The sequence below is a fragment of the Artemia sp. Qi Xiang Cuo genome, chromosome 2, assembly GCF_049724085.1.
Source record: "Artemia sp. Qi Xiang Cuo chromosome 2, ASM4972408v1, whole genome shotgun sequence".
Classification (NCBI taxonomy): domain Eukaryota; kingdom Metazoa; phylum Arthropoda; class Branchiopoda; order Anostraca; family Artemiidae; genus Artemia; species Artemia sp. Qi Xiang Cuo.
This window is the reverse complement of record NC_142795.1, coordinates 38,279,867-38,299,777: the sequence shown is the minus strand read 5'-3', so window position 1 is coordinate 38,299,777 and position 19,911 is coordinate 38,279,867. Positions and strand designations below refer to the sequence as shown.

The following is a 19,911-nucleotide window of genomic DNA, read 5'->3' as shown; positions in this document are numbered from 1 at the left end:
CTTTACAGTCCCTACAGGCGGTGCTGATATTCATTTCATGGCCCTTTAGCCAGGAAAAGCAACGGGGGGATTGGGAGCCATCCATCCTGTGTTTTCACACACCCTTCCTGTTTACGTTCTCCAGATTTTTCTCCAGGTGCTCATTTTAATTTTTCAAGGATCTCATTGAGAAGTATTAAATTTTCTGTTCATAAATGGTCATGCAAAATGGTTTAAAAATATAAATATAAATATATATATATATATATATATATATATATATATATATATATATATATATATATATATATATATATATATATATATATATATATATATATATATATATATATATATATATATATATATATATATATATATATATATATATATATATATATATATATATATATATATATATATATATATATATATATATATATATATATATATATATATATATATATATTGAAAACCCGTCGTATACAACAAATGTACTATGACAGAGTATACAAAAATGCGAAAAGAGGAAACAAAAAGATAATATACTAAAGAAAAAAAAATAATAACAACAAAAGCAACAACTTCTTAAATAGTATACAAAATAGTACGAAAAGTGGAAACAGAAAGATAACATACTCTAAGATTACAACAGAAACAACAACTTCTCCGAAAATAGCAACAAAGACAACAACTTTTGAAAGGAGAAAAAAAAAGAAAAAAAAGGGAAACAAGAGGGGAAATTAAACAAGCAAAGTTGCCCACTCGTGCTTTAGAATTGCTGGTTTTGTTTTATGCCGGCTAATAAGTGTCTCAACATCTAGATTTGGGTCCGCTAGGTTGTAGCACCGAATCAGAAAACTATTTTTTGTCCAAGGTGACAATTTTAGTAGGTACTTTGCAAAACGGAAAAATAAAGAGCGGATTTTAGACTTTTCACGGTTTGCCAATAAATTCTAGAAAGGGGTCACATATAATATATGTGGCAGAGCGGTAGCGTTGTAAATACTTGCCTGTAATGGACGGTTAAATCTCCGAGTGGATTTAACGATAAAAGTATAGGAGCTGGCAATTCGTCGTTCAAGATGTGAGATCAGGAGGGAGTGGGTACCCTGCAATGAGGAACCTATTGGCAGCCCCAGATATACTATTTTATCAACTGGTTTTACTGAGCAATTACCTAGTGCGATATTAGTAGGAGGGTCATTCTTCCAATTGTAAAGCAAGACTTCCAACTTTTGGGAGTTAAATCTCAGACTGACTTTCTTGTAGTTGGACTGCAGACATGAGAATATTTCTGAAAGGCGGTTAAGCGTCCGGCTGAGATTCAGCGTGTCAACAGTAAAGCATACTAGGGAGATGTCAATGGAACTGAGAATGCATTATAAGGAACAGCTGTCTTGAGATTCAATAATGTACTTGTTGAAGAAATTGGGGGACAAAACTGCTCCCTGACGGGCACCTTTACGGACTGGTATCAAAGCTGACCGTGGGGCTGGCGGAAGACCTTTATCGGGAGGGAGCTTGAGTCGCACGCGAAGGCAAGAATAAAGATCACGGAAAGCCCGGATGATATTTGAATTCACTCCTCTTTTAGCTGAGTTTAGCAACATAAGCGCATGAATCAATGAATCAAAGGCTCTTTGCAGGTCTAAGCTCCCAATCGCTAGACTTTCTCCTGATTTGTGTGCATCCAGGAGGACAAATGCAACAACATAGAGCACTTCCACAAAATCAATACCGCTTTGGAAGCCAAATTGTCGGGGTGGACTGCAACCAAGCTTTTCAAACTCATCTGCGAATAAATATTCAAAGAAGATAATGAGAAAAGTACCAACCGTGAATGGAAAGACAAAGAAGCAATGTATGGTAACATTTCCTTTTTTAGGAACTGGCGTAAGGTCTCCAATTTAGAAAGTGGTTGGGACAATACCCTGAATGAGGATAATCTGCATCAGGAGGGTTACATGACTAATGAGAGCGGGCCCACCACTTTTTAGATGGAGTGCACTGATCCCGTCAATCCCAAAAGATTTTTTAGGTTTTAGGTGAGAGATGGCCTTGCATAGAGCTCCCTCCGTTACAAGATAGTCACTCCGAGGACAACTATCTAAGCAGTCGTCCAACTCAGCTTCGTATCTTTCATTGAGGGCTGGGTCAGGAGGCGAAAATTCTGACCCATAATATGCGTACCATTCAGAATCAGGGATAGCAGATGCGGATAAAGAATCGCTTTTAGAGGACAGAAAACGCCAAAGGAGAGAAGGATTAATTTTGGCCCGTGTAGATTCGATAGCAATCATCTTTTTTCTGTGATCTTTTAGCTCCTTCGTGAATTTTCTTTTTGTGAGAAGGCGGATTGAATTGACTACCCCCGAACGGGGTCGTCGACAAGAAATCCAAAGTTGAAGCCAAAATTCAGAATTAGAATGGGTATCCACTAACTCTGGATTTTCAGACCAGCCAGGAAGGGTATGATGACTGGGTCTACTTAGAGGGACGGCAGCTTTTTCAGCACAGCGAAGGGAATGACCAATTTCTGCTCAATAAAAGTCAACTGACGTTGTGTTTCCTCCATTGAAAGAGCAGTTAATCCAGAGAGAAGATGAAAGGGACACGGATCTTACTAAGGACTCTGGCGGCTTCTTCTTGAAATAAAACAGGGTTAATTTTACGCCAATCACGGCGAGACCTAGGAGGTGTTTTCGAAGTTGTTTGCGTTTGTGTATCCAAGCTATGGCAAGGAATCTTGGCTGAGAACTTTAATGGTAAGTGATCAGACAGCTGAAAATCAAGCAAAAACTTGACTGGCAAAATTCTGAGATATGCGGACGCAACGACGTGATCGAGATCTGATGTGGACATTGAGGTGTGTACGTGTGTAAAATTCAAATCTTTGCACTTGAGGTCAAACTGGTCTCCAAAAATACTAAGCAACAAAGACCTAGATAAGAGCGGTTCATTCAAGTCGCAATTGAAGTCACCAACTAATATGCATTGAAGCCTTAAGGATCTAATACGGTTAATACACTGGCCGAGTTTATCACTAGAATAAGTAAAAGCACGCTCCGAACGCTCATCATTGTAATTTGTAGGCAATTATACATTAATAAAAACACAGCCCTCAACACGAATCGCCAGAAAATTATCATTGACTTCAAATACACTAGATCTTAGACTCGAACGAACGAAAGTGGCAATACCACCGGAGGGTCGCCCTTTTCCACTTAGCTGCTTCGCTGAAACTGAATAAACCGATACTGAACTATTAAAACTAAGAATACTTTTACTGCGGCTTGTGACGAAATGTTCTTGTAAACAGACAACTTCATTTTGCTCACACACAACATCTAAGATCGGAATTTTATTCGCGAACGAGCCATTAATGCTCCACGATAAACATTTAACTGTAGAAGCTTCAGATGTCATTTTTTTTGTGGATTACTCTTTGAGGGACATTTTACACTGTAACACGTGTGACTGCCGATTTTGTATTCAACGCAGAATGTCGGCTGTCTGCATGGTTCATCTCGCATAGAACAATGCTCATTTGAGGCACATCTAGAGCATAAAGGTTCAGCTGTACATTGGGAAGCGAGGTGACCGATTTTGTGACAATTATAGCATCGTCTTGGCAAGAACTTAAACGGATCAGCAGGTAGACGCTCGTAGCCGATAATCACCGAAACACTCAGAAATTGCTGGAGCTCACTGAAAGTGTCAAAATACACTTTGAAAGAACGGGATTTTCCGCACTGTTCAGTCTTCGTACTATTCGGGATTAGATTTTTTATTCCTTCACAGTTTATATACTCAGGGACATTTCGAAGCAAAGCTATGTGCAGTGGTTCTCGAACAGTAATTTTGAGATCGGGCTTAGAAGATTTCGCTTTCTCAACGATTTTCGCTGCTGCAGCTTTCGACCTGACCACAAGCTTCCATTCGTTTGCAGATTTGCGAAGTTCACTAATGTCATTTGTATTTTCACAGAAACTGTCTATGAAAGCTTTCCGGTCATTTGGGCCATTAAGTTCCTTGGGGGGATTTTTCAAGATAACAGAATAGGTGGAGTTTCTAGGCTTGTACGTTTCAAGGGCACTACGACTGCTTGTGAAAATACTGGTGGCTGAAGTGGTCTGGGTAGCTACAAAACTATAAAGCTTGCAAGAGATTTCATTTAATTTGGCAGTAACTGTTGCATTTGCTGCATCTCCGATGTCACCGCATCTCTGATGACCGGAACCGAGCAGGGGTTAAAGATGACAAATTTTGGCATGCTCACATTATTTTTCGCAGCTGAAACTAGAATTTTGCACATTTCAATGATATTGTCTTCATCTTTAGAGTAGGTCACAAGACGATTCGTAATATTCAACTCAGTATGAAGGATTCGCTTTGCCTTTATAACATCTTCATGTGTATAGAAAGCAACCCACGCTTTTAGGATACACTCCAATTTTATTCCATCGGTAAGTGCTTTTGTAACAAAATTCAGTAACGGATTGAAAATATTTTTTTCACTTTCAGCCATCGTTGGTACAAGAGTAATGAAATCTCAATGTAAAGTCACAAAACAATGACTTACCCGCAAGGGGGGCATTTTTAAGTCCCCCCCACTTTCCAATTAACACCTTCTAATTATCCAAATGAAATAATTCAATCCAAATGAAACAGTGCAAATAGTTCAATCACACAGTCTGACAGACAATATAGCCAAAAACTGTTTTTTTCAAGAGATAATCCTCTCAGAAAATAAGAGGTGTTAACTTCATGAATGCTTGACCTTGATATGTCGACGTTAGGTTTATTATTGTTTTCAATATTATTTTGCTTTTTAATTTTTTTAAGGGGTACTCCACGATCAAAATCTTTTTTAAGGGGTACGGGATTTGAAAAAGGTTGGGAACCACTGCTCAAAGCTGTTCCTAAGATATTGCTGATATCCCCTTTTGACAATCTACATGAACAGAGTGTGTTGTGATTTAGTTAAAATATGCCCGGCAACATTCCCTGGAAGCTTCACCTTAATACCATTAGCCTCAGTAGTAGTAATAACCATAGTAGTAATATTAGTAGCAGTATGCACATTGCTCCTTTTGTTTTTTAACGCCTCCCTCGACATACCCTTAAGTCTCAACTTAACATCCTAAGAAATTCTTGGGAAATTGCTGATATGTCTTTTAGACAACTTGCTTGCATACAGTTTGTTTTGCTTTAGTTCAACATCCCCTCAACATTTTCTGTTAGCTTTAGTAGTAGCAGTAAATTCGTAATAGGAGGCAAACATTGCCTTTTTGTTAGTTCAACATCCTCCACAACATGCCCTCTACGTTTCAACTTAATAATCTCAGCCCTCTCTAAGATATTGTTCATACACCTTTTTGACAAACTATATGCACATAGTTTGTTTTGTTTACTTCAATTTTCCACTCAATATTCCCTGAAATTTTTACCTTGATGCCCTTAGTCTTAGTAATAATAGCAGTTGTGGTAGTAGTAACAGTAGTAGCAGCAGTAGAACGCAACCTGTTTCTTCTTGATAAGCTGAACACCCCCCCCCCTCATCATGTGCTGGAAGTTTCAACTTAATGCTCTAAGTTGTTCCTAAGACATTGCTGATATACCCTATTGACAACCTGTATGCACATAATATGTTTTGATTTAGTTCAACTTTCCCCTGAATGTTTACTTAAATTATCCCCTTAATACCTTTAGCCTTAGCAGTAGTTGCAGTAGAAGTACTAGTTGTAGTAGTAGAGTGCGCATAATGCCTTTTGGTCCATCCCCTCAACATTCCCTGGAAGCTTCACCTTAATACCCTTAGCCTTTTTGGGTACCAAAGAAGGGGAAGGTTGTAATCTCTAGAGGCATAGTTAAAGGACCTTTCAACTATGCGACCAAACTGGTTATCTCAAAACGTTGATCGGATGTCTTTGGGGGGGGGGGTGGAGGGATACTTGCCCTCCAATTACTTCTGACTCTTATAAAGGGCACTAGAAGTTTCAATTTCTATTAGAATGATTTCCCTCCGAAGTTTCTACGACATCTTATTCCATACGAATTGCCTTGGTAAAAATAAAAGAAAACAAACAAATAAGACATAGAGCCCACTTCGCTCTTTCAGTGCCTGTGATTTTGAATTTAAAATATGTTGTCATTTGACATGGGATTGAACCACTTTTAACTGAACCGATAACATGCCCAGGCCCCCAAGCGCTTCTAAAAGGTGTTTTTGTGTAGATAGAATAAAACTTTTATTTGATTGACCATCGGTTAAACGCTACATAACACCTTCTAAAAATTGTATTCAATTTAAGAGTAACTGGTGATCTTTTTCCAAAGGATGATTGTATTGAAGCTGAGGTCGCAAGTTATAATGAGGGGGATACATTTAACGGAAATTACTAGTTCTAGGAGTTTTTATAGGTAACAAAAGTGATCGCGTCACAACAGTCCATTTTCTGCCACAAATAGGGCCAAAATCCCAATGAGTAAAAGTTCTGAGATAATTAATTAATCGGAAACTATTTGAAACCTTTATTTAAAGTCCATTCTCCATGAAATACTTACTTTATTTATGGTTCTTCACATAATTTGTCCTGCTATGCGTGCTCCAGGCAACGCTCCTCAACCCGCAATTTAGTTTTTCTGAAGTTCCTGTCTTCATCCCTTCCTCCTCCAAAGGGTACCAAACTTTGATGAACTTGGAAAAACTTCGGTTTTTCATATATTCTTGGGTTTTATATGTTTAGTATAAACTCTTCGAGTCTTGTGCGCGTGCCTGATAAAACACTTACATAATAGTCCTAAAGAGCAAAATTAATGCATTTTCGGAATATATTCACATTAGAAATACATGTTGCCCTCCCCAAAACCCTTTCGTAAATTAGCGCTCCTGACTTTATGTTGCAAAAAATCTATAATAAAATCAAAGCAGGATGGTTCATAAATAATTGAATTTCTGAAATATATAACAAATAATAACAATTATTTATGAAATAAATACATTATATGGAGTTTATTTTATATTTATTATATAGAAATTTGTTATATATTTACGAAATATATAAACATAGGAAATAAATAATTCTGAAAATGAAATAAACATTTATGAAAATAAGATAAATAATTATAAATATTTTTGAGATAAATAATTGAAAAACCTATAAATATATAGCTATTATTTATATGATAAAGTTGCTCACATTTCGAGGGAAAGTTTGAGAGAGCTCAGAAGTAAAGCCTTTATTTACTTTCCGTTTTCTTTTTGGCCGGTTTAGCATGCAAATTTGAAAAAAAAGAATAAAGAAGAGAAAAAATTAGCGTTAAAGACAACCAGAATCTTTTTAAGGGAAGTAAATGGTGAAGTTAAAACTTAAAACGTTTATTTCTTCGGAGTTTATGCAACATACATCCTTAAAAGTTGCTCATATAAATTGACTCATGATTTTTCTCTACCTTTATAGAATTTTGAAAAACAAACTTTTTACTGAAAAATTAGCTTGCTTGAGTTATGTTCAAAGAATTCAAATTGTATACCAAAGGATATTGATATCGTGACTATAACGAAAATATAGAGACTTTTAAATCAGTATTTATTTTCTGTAGACTATTTAAAGACTTTTTCTGCTCCTAAAACAAATCACGTTCTTTTTTTGGTCTTTTATGTTCTCAGTAAAGCACCAGTAGTTCAATCACTGTACTCTAGGATCTGATTTAAAATGAAAAAAATAATAAGAAAGGAAAGAAGCAATAAAAATTCGAGTAAGAATTCATTTTTAATCGCTTATAGATTTGACTTTAAATTTATGACTTTCTTTCTTCTGGTTGACGGCTTCTTTTTTCTGTTTCTTTATCCATTTTTGTTTTTGCTTTCTTTTTCGTCGGGATCTTTTCCTTGTAGGATTAACGGCTTCCTCTTGTTTATCAGACGTATCTCATCGAAATCTGTTTCATCCAGTTTAATCTCTTGCTCTCTTTTCGCCATGTTTACTTGGGTCAATATTTTGCAAACCTCTTTACCTAAAAATTAAATTGCTAATTGATAAAAGGAGGGGATGGGACTTTTTAATATATGCAATTTTTATCATGACTTTGCCAAACCTCGGTTGTTCTTTTTATGTTGTGTTGGTCTTTTCGTTGTGTCATCGAACAATCGTCTAAAGGATAATCGCTACTCCTTTAATCAAGTACAAGTTTGTATTGGTATTGACAAAGGAGACTTTGTCAATATCAATACTTTGTCTCCAAAATGAGTTCTTTCTCATTTTGGATTATTTAAGAAAAATATTGTTTGATCATTTTACTATTAGACTATTTTATTTCTTTTCTTTTTTTTTCCCTCCATCTTCTGTTATTAGTAGAGATGGGGGTCCGACTCGTGACATGACCACGTGGTCATGTCAGCATTTTTAATACTGACGGGGCACCAAATAAGGGCATAGCCTCCCTAGGGAGAATGATTACGTAATGGGGTCAATGACCTCTTTTTCCAAGGTCGATTTATTTGATGTTTCTATGTGTAATAACTCCGGGACGAAGGTTGCACATGCGCATTGAATTCTAACGGGAACAATGTTATTGATCTAGGACTCGAGGGGGAAGTGAATTTCCGAGAACTTGATTGCGTAATCGTTCGCGAATGTCATGGTGTCCAGACATAGTATTTGTTGTTATTGCTCTCGCCAAATGTTATGACTTTCCCGGAAACAGTTAGATCACGTGTTTCCTTCTCAGCCAATCAGCGAGTCGGATACATCCTACTTCTCAGCCAATCAGAGGGCTGGTTACATAGTAGCGACGGTGGGAATATAAGGAATGGGTTTTTTGCTATAGTTTTATTAGTCTGTGAATAGAATTCAAGGAGTGAGAAGAAGAACAGTTTTGACTTTACTCATTTCGATATATATTTGTGTTGATGGCGATGAGTGGAATGTTTACACTATTAGAAGTTGATAGTGGAATTGATGATAATAGTACAAGAGCACCAAACATTGCGGTGGAAATTACGAAAGGATCACGGCTTTGTCTGGAATGGGATGCAGTATATGCAAGATATGTGATATTCTTGAGCAAATTTAAAATGGAGGATCAATTATGTTTCGCCGCTAAAGTTGATATAGCACATGTGAATAGACTTCAATGTGCTTTAAGTGCATTGGTGAAACATATTGAAGACAATAAACAGTATCGCTGATTGTACATGCTCTGTATAATTGATGTTGGTGTTGTAATTATTCAATAAAATTGTTTCGAAATCGAAAATGTTCCCTTTCTTTTCTGGTTATGGCTAACGAATCAGGGTCAGTCTAGAGTCAGCAGTCGCAGTGAAAGGATCGAAAAATGAAAAAATTTGAGAAAGAGAGAATAAGATCAAATCCAGTGTTTATGGAAAAAAATTTGATTTTGGATGATGATGTTCTCAAGTTATCACTTAAACGCAGGATATTCTCTTGTCGGGGAACAATTGACAATATAATGAGAAGTGATTCTCCCCCATTGGACTATTGTATGAAACTTTTAAAATGTAATTCAAATGCTTATACTCAATTTATTGATATATTAATTGGAACAAAACAGAATCATATTGTGTATATACTTTTGAAAACATTGCCAATGGATTCAATGTAGATGGCTCCCCCCGTCATTCCAAAGAGGTACTGATACATAGTTACTCCTCTCTCCCACATTTTCCTCTCGTTGAATTTATCGAACGAAGAGAATCAGTCTCGTTTTAGCTGTGAGTGAGTTGACATCGGAAACCAAAAAATGTTCTATATATGTCCATTGTGCGTGTACACTCTTGGCAGTTGGAATCAATGTGAGAATTGTACAATTATTGATGACTATATTGAAAAGTGTAAATTATGTAATCCTTGTAAATTACATAGAGGCTATGCAGTACAAATTAAAGGATGTAATTCATGTCTTGAGGTTGTGTGTGACTCTCATCCTAGAGGGCACCTGTGCTCCAATTGTCACTATGATAAATGTGATCAGTGGGAGAATACTTACCCCTCTATGATTGGAAAGAATCCCAAACTTGATTTTAGTTTATTTCTACGAGATTGGTATCGTCTTGAATTTAAATTAGTCTGGGAAAAAGGATCAGGCCTACGATTAAACTGTTGGGGTAACAATACAATCTCGTTTCTACGTAATAGTTGTGATGACACCGACTGCAATGACTATAAACCAAGCGGTTTTTATTGAGCAGTGACGGACTTTGATTCACCATTTGATAACACTGTATGTGTTATTGCTTCAAATAGACAGATTGAAACTCGTAAATTTCATAATATGAATACAAATAGTATTATTGACTTTACAAAGAGATATGACAAGAGTGAAGTTACATTGCACTGTAGAAAATGTGACCCTGACTTTGCAGTCAATCAAGATCAATATACAGTGAATTCAAATGATTTATCGGCATTAGTGGTTCACGATAGTTGCCAATACATCGAAGATGAAGAAATCTAAAGTGAAGATTTAAAGACATTGTTGTATATATATACATTTTATTAGTAAACAAATTCACATATATTTTTTAAGTACTTTTCTCTTAGGGCACTAAAATAGATACCGTTTAGGTAAGAGAAGTTATTTTACACTAAACAGTCGTTAAGACGTTAATTTTTAACAACCCTGTGGAGAAATTTCTTGTAAGTATATCCGGATCATTGGAATACAAAATATAGTAGTGCGTGAAAGCCGCAGCTTTTACTTATTAGATCCTGTACCCTCTTCCGATTTTGAATAATAGTTTTCCCACTGCTCTCAATATAGTTGCTGATGTGGGGTGTGTAGAATGTATAGGGTAGACCAAGAGGATCAAAAAATTCAATCGTCTTTATTGTTTGAAAGATGCACAACCAATGACCCGTCAGCACAGTCGAAGGACTGATATTAACAATTATTAAGACATTTTTGACTCGTTCAATTTTTCCAAGATAGTCCGAGGGTAGACGGTAGGATTTTTACTTGGACATGAAGGGGTCTATATTAAATACATTTATTATTTGACTGGTGTTCATGGTACCAAGTCTAGTAGAACACTGCCTTCGGGAGTGATTTCCCAATAGGTTTCATATTGATTTAGTGAGATTAGGGCAATACTCTCAGCCAATGGGTCGGCAAATGTACACTCTAAACGCACAGTCCCCATACGTACTATACTCATATCCTGTGTGCCAGACAAATCCAGTACAATGATACCATGTGTTTTAGCAAACATGTCTTCGGTTATACCATTTTCAAATAGTTGAGAGTCTTGGTCTAGGGTTTGCATGGTCAATTCATACAGTTTTCTATAAGATCGATCTAAAGATAGATTGTAAAGGGGGATACCGTTTACTTTGCATAAAAGAGATAAAAGTCCAAACATCTCGAATTTATATGGACATTCAGATCAGGATCCAATTGCACTGGTGCTTTTTACAAAGACCAAAGCCATTTTCGAAGGGATTTCACCATTGATAAGGGATGAATCGGTGAAGGTGCGTGAGCCCATTGCAATATGACGCTGATTGGTGATTGTATGAGGAACAAGTAGTTTAATATTGTTGCCATTGGCTCTCAGTTTTTCCACGGCCAAAGCAACTGAACTCAGAACCTGTTGTTTGCGTACATGAAGTAGTGCCGAGATGAGGGAGAGACTTACATCGGGATTGCCAGCAAGTTCCTTTCTCAATATGAAATTGGAGGGTACAAGCGTTAGTTTTATATCCACTTTAACATTGGGCGGCAGCCATTGGGGTATATTAAATATTTCATGATATATTTTTCCAACTGGATGTAATTCAGTAGTTGTAGCATTTTTAAGTGCATCTGTACTATCAGTATTAGTAATATATTCATATCCATTGGAGGCGCCTCTCAATTCTTTGTATGACTTGGGTGTCATCAGCATGAATTGCATATAGCTTGTATAATTTGAGACATTGTTGCCTGTGCTCACCAGCGTGCCATTGATGTAGACATTAATTTGACGAAATAAATTATGTAATATACAATTTTCATAGGATATCCTATCGGCCCGAATTGGCATTGTATTATCGGATTTCCGAACTTTCATTTGCAAATCTATAAATGTTGAAGACATGTCCATAAAGTAGTCTTCATTGGAATAAATTTGAAAGTGGATATTATCAGAGAGGGGTGTTGTGGATAAAATTGTTCATAGTATCCATGCTTGACACTCACATCAACATTTTCAGCATTGAATAGATTCAATGAGGCGGTGATTGAAGGTTGAGAATCCTTATGCGGTAGGTAGGACATTTTAGGAGAAGAAATCTAGTTTCGATCTGACAATTCTATTCATTCAGGGGCTCCTGGTTAAACTATGTGTCGGATTTTTTTTTCCTTTCTTTCACAAAAGGGATATAATACGTATCAGTCCTGATTAGAGACTGATGAGGGAAGCATTGTTTCTTGATCTTTTTAAGCCTTTTCCAGTTTTTTTTAATCTCTCGCCAAGGGTTCGCGCACTGGACCTAAGATTTTCCGAAGCATTTTTTTAAAATCCTTGCCAGAGCCCCAGTCGTATAATGTATAGGATGCAAAATCTGTCCCAGCCGGTACAATATATTTTCTAGCCAGAGGTAGTGCAGAGCGAAACAGCTTAGCAAACCAACTGCAAAGACCGTAGCCAGACATTGACGAGCGTCCTTTGTAATAGTCCATTCCATTGCCCTGTTGTCTTGGACCAAGAGTATTAACATAGCGGTCAATATCAGGACAAGTGAATACCAATTTTTCTATTAGACATCTTGCTGTTGAACGATGGGTCGAAAATGGCATGTAATCACAGCCAAACCCTTTGAAATTGCTATTGGATCACCCAATTCGCTTCTTAGTGTTAACTGACAGAGTTCCAAATAGGAAGTGTTTACGGGAATATACTGAAGATGCTTTATATTGTAGTGATGAATATGTTCTTGATTGGTTTTTCGTTCAAGAACTCGTAGGAGGGGAACATTTGAATTACCAACCCGAGATGTTTCCGCAAATGAAGCGTAGAGAAATGTACAGGTGTCCGTGAAGAAGGCAGTCGGGTAGTCATCGAAAATGAAATTAGAGTTTCCGGCACTTCTACCATTGATTACATTGAGCTTAAAACCAAGAACATCCTTCAGATTATAGCTAAGAATAACATTTTTGTTGGCAATGGCTGAACTCATATAGATATTACACTTCTCCTTTGAATATTTGAAATGAAAAGCTCCCTTTTTACGAGAGGACTTTCATTTATTGATAGAATGAAATAAATCATTCATACAGGTGAGTTCTTCATAGGGTAATTCAATATAAGGATAATCCAACCAATTGATTTTTTGAATTTGTTCTTGATCACCTGGTGGTGGCGGCCAATAATAGGGTCTAATTTTTATTTCATATTTATGATCCTTTCTCAGGATGTCATAGGTATTTTTGAGAATACAGTCGACAAGAGCCACTTCATACTTTCCGTTAAATTTGATGGTGGGGGAGAGTTTCGTCCAAAAATCACTTGTTCTATTCAAGTCGTTGTAGAGAGGATCAGAAACATTGGACATGAAAGTCACATAGAAATCATTGGGCATTTTCAATATCTTCAGCAGTGACCCAAGAATCAAAATCAGAGTTGTATCCTAGCCAGCGAACATGCAACTGTCTCTTACCATGGCGTGTACGACTCTTTAATATCTTTTCAATTTGATACATTTCACTAGTGTTTCTAACTTTTTGCAGATCATATTCATAAAAACCGCCGAGAATCTCATCATCTTTGGCGTCTCGCAGTCGATAAGTTATGGGTATGGTGTCTAGGATTTTGGACACTTTAAAAAGTTCAGTGCTCCATAAATAATTTCCCTTTTCAAAAACATTGGTGGTTCTATTAATTCGAACAGTATCACCAACATTGAATTTCTTCTTCTTTTTCTCCTTTTCACCCTTGGAGTATTGCTTTAGAAGAGCATCAAATGTATTTTCATTGTAGTGAACATCCGTTGGTGTAGAGTATGACAGAGATCGATGGGGTCGTTGATTATAAATCAACATGATTTTATCTAAATCATGAATAAAAGCCGATGTATTTTTCAATGTGCAATATCTTGAAATTAATAGACGAATCGTTCTTATTAATCGTTCAGCCAATGCAGCCTTTATCGGACTGTGACTATGATAAAGTGTTGTATTATATTTCAAAAGAACCTTTTGCACATGGGGATTAACAAATTCACTGCCACGATCCGATTGAATTTTTCTATATGAATCCTGTTTTAGAATACTTTCAATGGCCCGAGCAACTTCAACACCTCTCTTTGACCGCAGTGGAATGGCATAGGCATAGCGACTAAATATACTGATTGCCACTAGAATATATTTGTAGGGCGCATTGTGACGCTGTTGAAGTGCGTCTAAAGTTAAAAGATCCGTTTGGATTATATGCAGAGGGAAAAAGGCTTTAGTTTGTCAATATTGTTTACTGCGAAGCCTGTGATTCCGATGTAGTGTGTAACTCGGTTCATTTTCTAGATACTCTTTTGCATTTTTCAATGTGGTGTTGGGGCCTGGGACAGCTTTGGAAAGCGTTTTGGGAGAACTTAAACTTCTTGCTTCGCCAATATTTTCATAGACACCTTTCAAAACTTCATCCGTTTTGAACGTAGACACGTAGTGTAATGTCCACTCCCCTTTTGCACACTGGCGGGCGAATCAATTCGTCTTCGCTTTTGACTAGCAGCCACAGGTGTTGTAAAATCATTGCTGCTGCTGATAGTATCTTCAAATATTGAATCTTCTTCTTCTTTTTTAAAAGGTGTTGTTGGAGGACTATATTCTCTTAGTTTCTTTAGAATTTGCTTATTGCCAATAAGACTTTTGGGAAAGTTTGATACATACAGAAAGGTGTATAGATTATCATCAAAGGATAAGAGTCTTTTACGATTCGTAATCATATCACAAATTAAATCAACTAGATTATAACTTTTTCACTGAATTATAATTTGTTTCCCTGTGCTCTCGACTTGAACTTGATCGTCAGTTTCTAACATGAGATATGATAAGACTCTTTTAATCTGTTCTCGATAGGTCAATGGCAAAAGGTTTCCAATTTTCGATACGATTGAGTTCAAGTCCTTGTCCTTTGATTGCAGTACATAATCATGAGGAGATGTTCCTTGTTTAAAGGGATCAGCGACGGTGGGTCTCTCCAAATAAGGTTTATGTTTGTCCTTAAGTCATACTGCATCCTGAAGAAATTTTAGTTTTTGTCATAGGCAATATTCTCGTCATTTATGAATTTGCTTAGATTGTCTTCAAAATGTTCGATGGGCGAGAGGACAAGTTCAAATGGTGTCAATTTATAGGGTTTTGACATTCTCTCACTAGAGAAAACTGCTTACAAGTCCTGCAATTATCTGTAGTTAAAGTGTGAAAAAGCTACCACCCGCTTGAAGGAGCCGTTTTTTTTTAAATTTTTTCCCTTGTTTTTGCAAGCCCAAGTGCGTCCAGTGGAATGATGTTTTTTTTTATGCTGTCCAACAACATATGATAGTTTTACATTGCCCTCGGAGAAATTTAAACAAAGTTCTGGTATTAGATTAATGAAATTACTGTCAACACCATGTTCGAGTATAGCCTTCCTAAGCAGTGGTTTTGAAGTGCTTAAAACGGAAAACAGATGCCGCTGTTCGTGTAGTTTCTTCAGTGTCATAATGGCGACTAATAGCCTTTTCTACTGTTCACCGGAAGATATACTGTAATTTCATTGTTGAAAATGTCAGTGACTACACGTAGATCCTCGGGCGTGCTCTGATTAAGATCCAGTAAAATATAACCGTAGGAATTGCTAGTCACCTGTGTGTACGCTTACAATATAAATTTGGGAGCGCCGGGTTATATCTGATTTTTGAGAGTTATGTGCGAGCTATAATCACGAATGACTCGATAGATAATATAGACAGTGCAATTCAAAGCAAGGGTTCGCATACATTTGCTCTGATGAAACAGATTGTGTAGAACCAGGGTAACGGAAATGTGTTCATGATTGGAGCGAACGGTGAACAGTTGTAGCATTTCCAGTGAGAACTGTTCAATGGATTCAGTCAAATCATCAATAATCAACCACGAGTTCGATTCACTACTATTAAAAACATCAAGTCCTCGTATGAATTGTATTGGTATGGATGTGGCAAGAGCTTTTATTTTATCATAGGACTCCTGCCAAATACTATAGCAATAATAGATTTTTTTTGGTTTTTCCGAAAACATTTTATGACAATTTTGAATTATTCTAGCTAAAAGCGTTGTTTTCCCCGACATTGAGGGACCACACAGAAACGATCTGAAGGGTGTTTTAAATTGATACATGCTGCTGTTGACAACAGTCGGACTACAACTAACTGTAAATCATATGTGCTCAATGAATAAGTAGTAATAATTTTCCCCATGGATCTATCTAGTACAAGAACAAAAAAAAACATATTTCAATGTAGCATTTATTTCCGCACTGCATGAAAACAAATATTTGCAGTCAACATGAACTGTCCAAGAATAAAAATAACACTTTTTCAACAAGAACAGTCGACAAAATATCTCAGTTGGTCAACATGAACACTCTATTTGTTCAACATGAACACAGGGCAATGATAACACTTTATAAATAAGCGCTTATTGTCTTCAAAAACACTTTTCTGTACAACACTTTATGTACAATAAAAAACACTTTTTGTCCATCATCAACACTTTTCTATACAACACTTTTTGTCAACTTAAACACTTTTCTATACAATAACACTTTTTGTACAACAGAAAATATACACACTTGGAAATTGCTAGTAGCACAGTTGAACTTGTTTATAGTGAATTTAAAGGTGTGAGAGTCCCCCCTCCCCCCGGGGGCCGCGGGGCCACAGGCCGGCCGGCCGCGGGCGGGACCCGCCCCCCTCTGGGCGGCCGCGGGAAGGGACCCCCCCCTCCCCCCGGGGACCGCGATGGAAAAACAATAGTTGTCGTCACTGCAGGTTAGTTGAGGTTGGGTTAGTGGTGGTTAGTGCTTGGGTTAGATGAGGTTGAGTTGAGGTGGTTAGATTGGGTCAGGTTAGTTAATTTATGTACAGGTTGAGGGGTGGTTTGTCAGGTTAGGTTAGTTTATCCAGACCAAGTTGATTGCGATAGTCAACGCATTCAACTCGATCTGAAATACGATAGTGACCATGGGGTAGGACAGTCACACCATTCTCGAGCACATAGACCTTGTCGGATATACACGACATTGCATTCTTTTCCACTCTCACAGTATAATTTTTATACTCTAGAGAGCGAATTGCAAGCACTTGTGCTCTCAGCACTAGGCTACTTTCTACACAGTCTCTGTACACGCTCATGTTAAAATTGTTCTTTACAAAATATGTAGGCACCCATTTACACGCCTTCTTTTCTTCCCCACTATGAGTTTCCACGCAATAAACTTTGGGACCCGGGAACACCCCCTGGATATCAAATCACTCCCCGTCTCTGATTTTAATCTTAATAGTTGGTTGGGGGCTTGACGTTTCACCAGCTCGGGGTAGAGTGATGGATTCCAGTTGGTGAAATCCATCCGCGAGCTGATGTGCACCCCCTTTTCTAAATCACCCAATAAATCCAATTCAGTCCCATTTACCTTTAACAGCAGAGAATCTGTATCACCATAGTAAACTTGAACCTCCCCCTCCCGTGGCCATTGCACCTTGCACACATTGTAAAAGAACGACAACATGAGCTTTTTTGAAATTTCTAGTACTGAACTACCGCCTGCGATATTCTTGTTCAGTACTACATTTCACTTTCGCCTGTGTAGAAGAACCATGCCGGCCTCTATGCTCGTGAATGATGTAAAATTGGGGTCGGCAATAATTCGTGCACACTCTAGAGGGTCAGTCACAACATCGCAGCGAGATCTAGGACGTAAAATCAAACTCATTGTGCTACACGTTTAATTAAGGATGAGTTTGTACATGTCCTTCACCATCAGGGAGCGTGCCCTAGAGCGTTTATCGACAGAAGTGGCAAGAAATTTTTTCAAATAGGATCGCTGATTAAACTGTAGGACCCGGTGTATTTTAGTGATTTTGAAACCATTGCTCACCATCCAGTGCATAAGCATATGGTGAACAACGATATTCTCTTTAGGGTCCAAATCAGCAATCAGTTTCTGTTTGGAGGAGTCCAGTGCATCCCCATATCCTCAACCAATGAACGATTGTAGGGGCTCAGCGAGTCCCTGCTCACCGGCCGATTGATACAGGGAAAAACAAAATCTTTGACTGAGTCGTGAAGCGCCAGCGGAATGTGACCGTCTATTTCAAAGAACCATTCTTGTGGCCCATTGTCCTCGACTGTGGTAATGTCGGGGAACTCACAAGGATTCTCAAGCCATTGATAGTTCCCACAAGGCAAAGAGTAGTTGGACATTGTCGAGGGGTAAAACGAGTTCATGTCCAAGAACACTGCATTTGACTTTGCACCGGTGCTTTGTCCGCTCGGGTCGGTTGATAAGACGCGGTCCCCATGAAAAATGTACCCTCCCCTCATGGAACGCTCTACAAAAAGGGTGCTGATCTAGGTCGGTGATTAGGCCTCTTTCCTCCCTGCTAATTTTTAAAATTAAATCCCTCACTAAATGGGGTGTAGAAAAATAATAACCAATATCTAACCCGAACTCTGAATAGATCTGGTCTGTGTTCTTGCAGACTATATCCAACAAAGTTAGAACGTCACTGGCCAAGTACAGTCTACAATAATCCCACCCATTTTTACAATCCCCCTTAGCCCACACCTTCTTGGAAAACTCATACTCCGCGGCTGTGCATTCACTGTTGGTCAGTGAATTGTAAAAAGCTTCAATTGGAGGTAGATTCTCCTCACTTAAGCGTGCACCAGAACAGTAATAATCGTATGCATATATACCTTTGCAGGTCAACAGGTCACACATTTCACTGTCTGGAAAGTGCTTTTTAAGCAAGGAAAAGCTATCAAAATTGTCGCTTTTTTGCACTTGAATCAATTGACTCTCTGCATTGGGAGAAAAAATAAAGGACTCTAACAACCTAATTTTATTCCAGCACGTATATCCATTATCCAATGCCTGCCAATTAATCTAAAGAAGCAATAACATATCTGTCGATTTGGAAATAATGTTATAGATAAATGAACTATTTACCCATGGACAATCTACTCCCCCTCCTCTCTATGCATACGTGCCAATGCCGGTAAAATAAATTTTAAATCATAATTGGAATTATGAATAAAAGCAGGGATAAAAAACTGCTGGCTAACATTTAAATTACACGATTGATGCGCAACCCCCCTAAAATTACTACCCCCCGAGGATATTTCCTGCCACAAATGATTATGGTCTCTGACTTTGCCCCTGCCCCCACGTTTCCCTTTAGACCCCGTATCCACCTCTGCAAACTCCCCCTTACAAACCCCACATATGTTTTGATTTTTAATCGCGAGACGATCCTCTGCAGACAGCTCCATTGGATAATGCGTACTTCTCAAACACTAAATATCACCATCAGGCGTGTCAATCAGTTTAATCAGTTCCTTGACCTTGCACCCTTGCTCCTACATTATTTATACTACTTGTAACAACCGTAGGGTGTTAGAATTAACTCTTTTCGCGTGGGCGGAAAACACTGCAATGGCCAGGTATTCTTCGACTCTGTTTGAATATCGGGGATCGTTCCTATCCACTAGCTTAGCCTCAAAATTTAAAGATATTTTGTTGCACTGGAGAAGGGTGTTCTGAAAATTTTTAAATCGTAGAATGGCCCTATCCCCTGAAACCGTTTCCACTGTCTGGTAGCCATGCCGTCTACAATTCTTCATATGATCCCGTAGTTTTATATCACTACGGAATTGTGACAAGCATTTTGGACAGTAAAAACGGGTCCC

General features: G+C 37.8%; 1 long non-coding RNA gene across 1 annotated transcript in view; it reads right to left on the bottom strand.

The window, feature by feature from the left end:
- Nucleotides 1–7,738: 7,738 nt before the first annotated feature.
- Nucleotides 7,739–19,911, bottom strand: part of LOC148955205 (uncharacterized) — a 37,183-nt gene continuing 25,010 nt past the window's right edge. The window contains exon 2 of the long non-coding RNA XR_016143718.1: nt 7,739–8,001. This is a non-coding gene — a long non-coding RNA (uncharacterized LOC148955205). The remainder of the gene's footprint in view (nt 8,002–19,911) is intronic.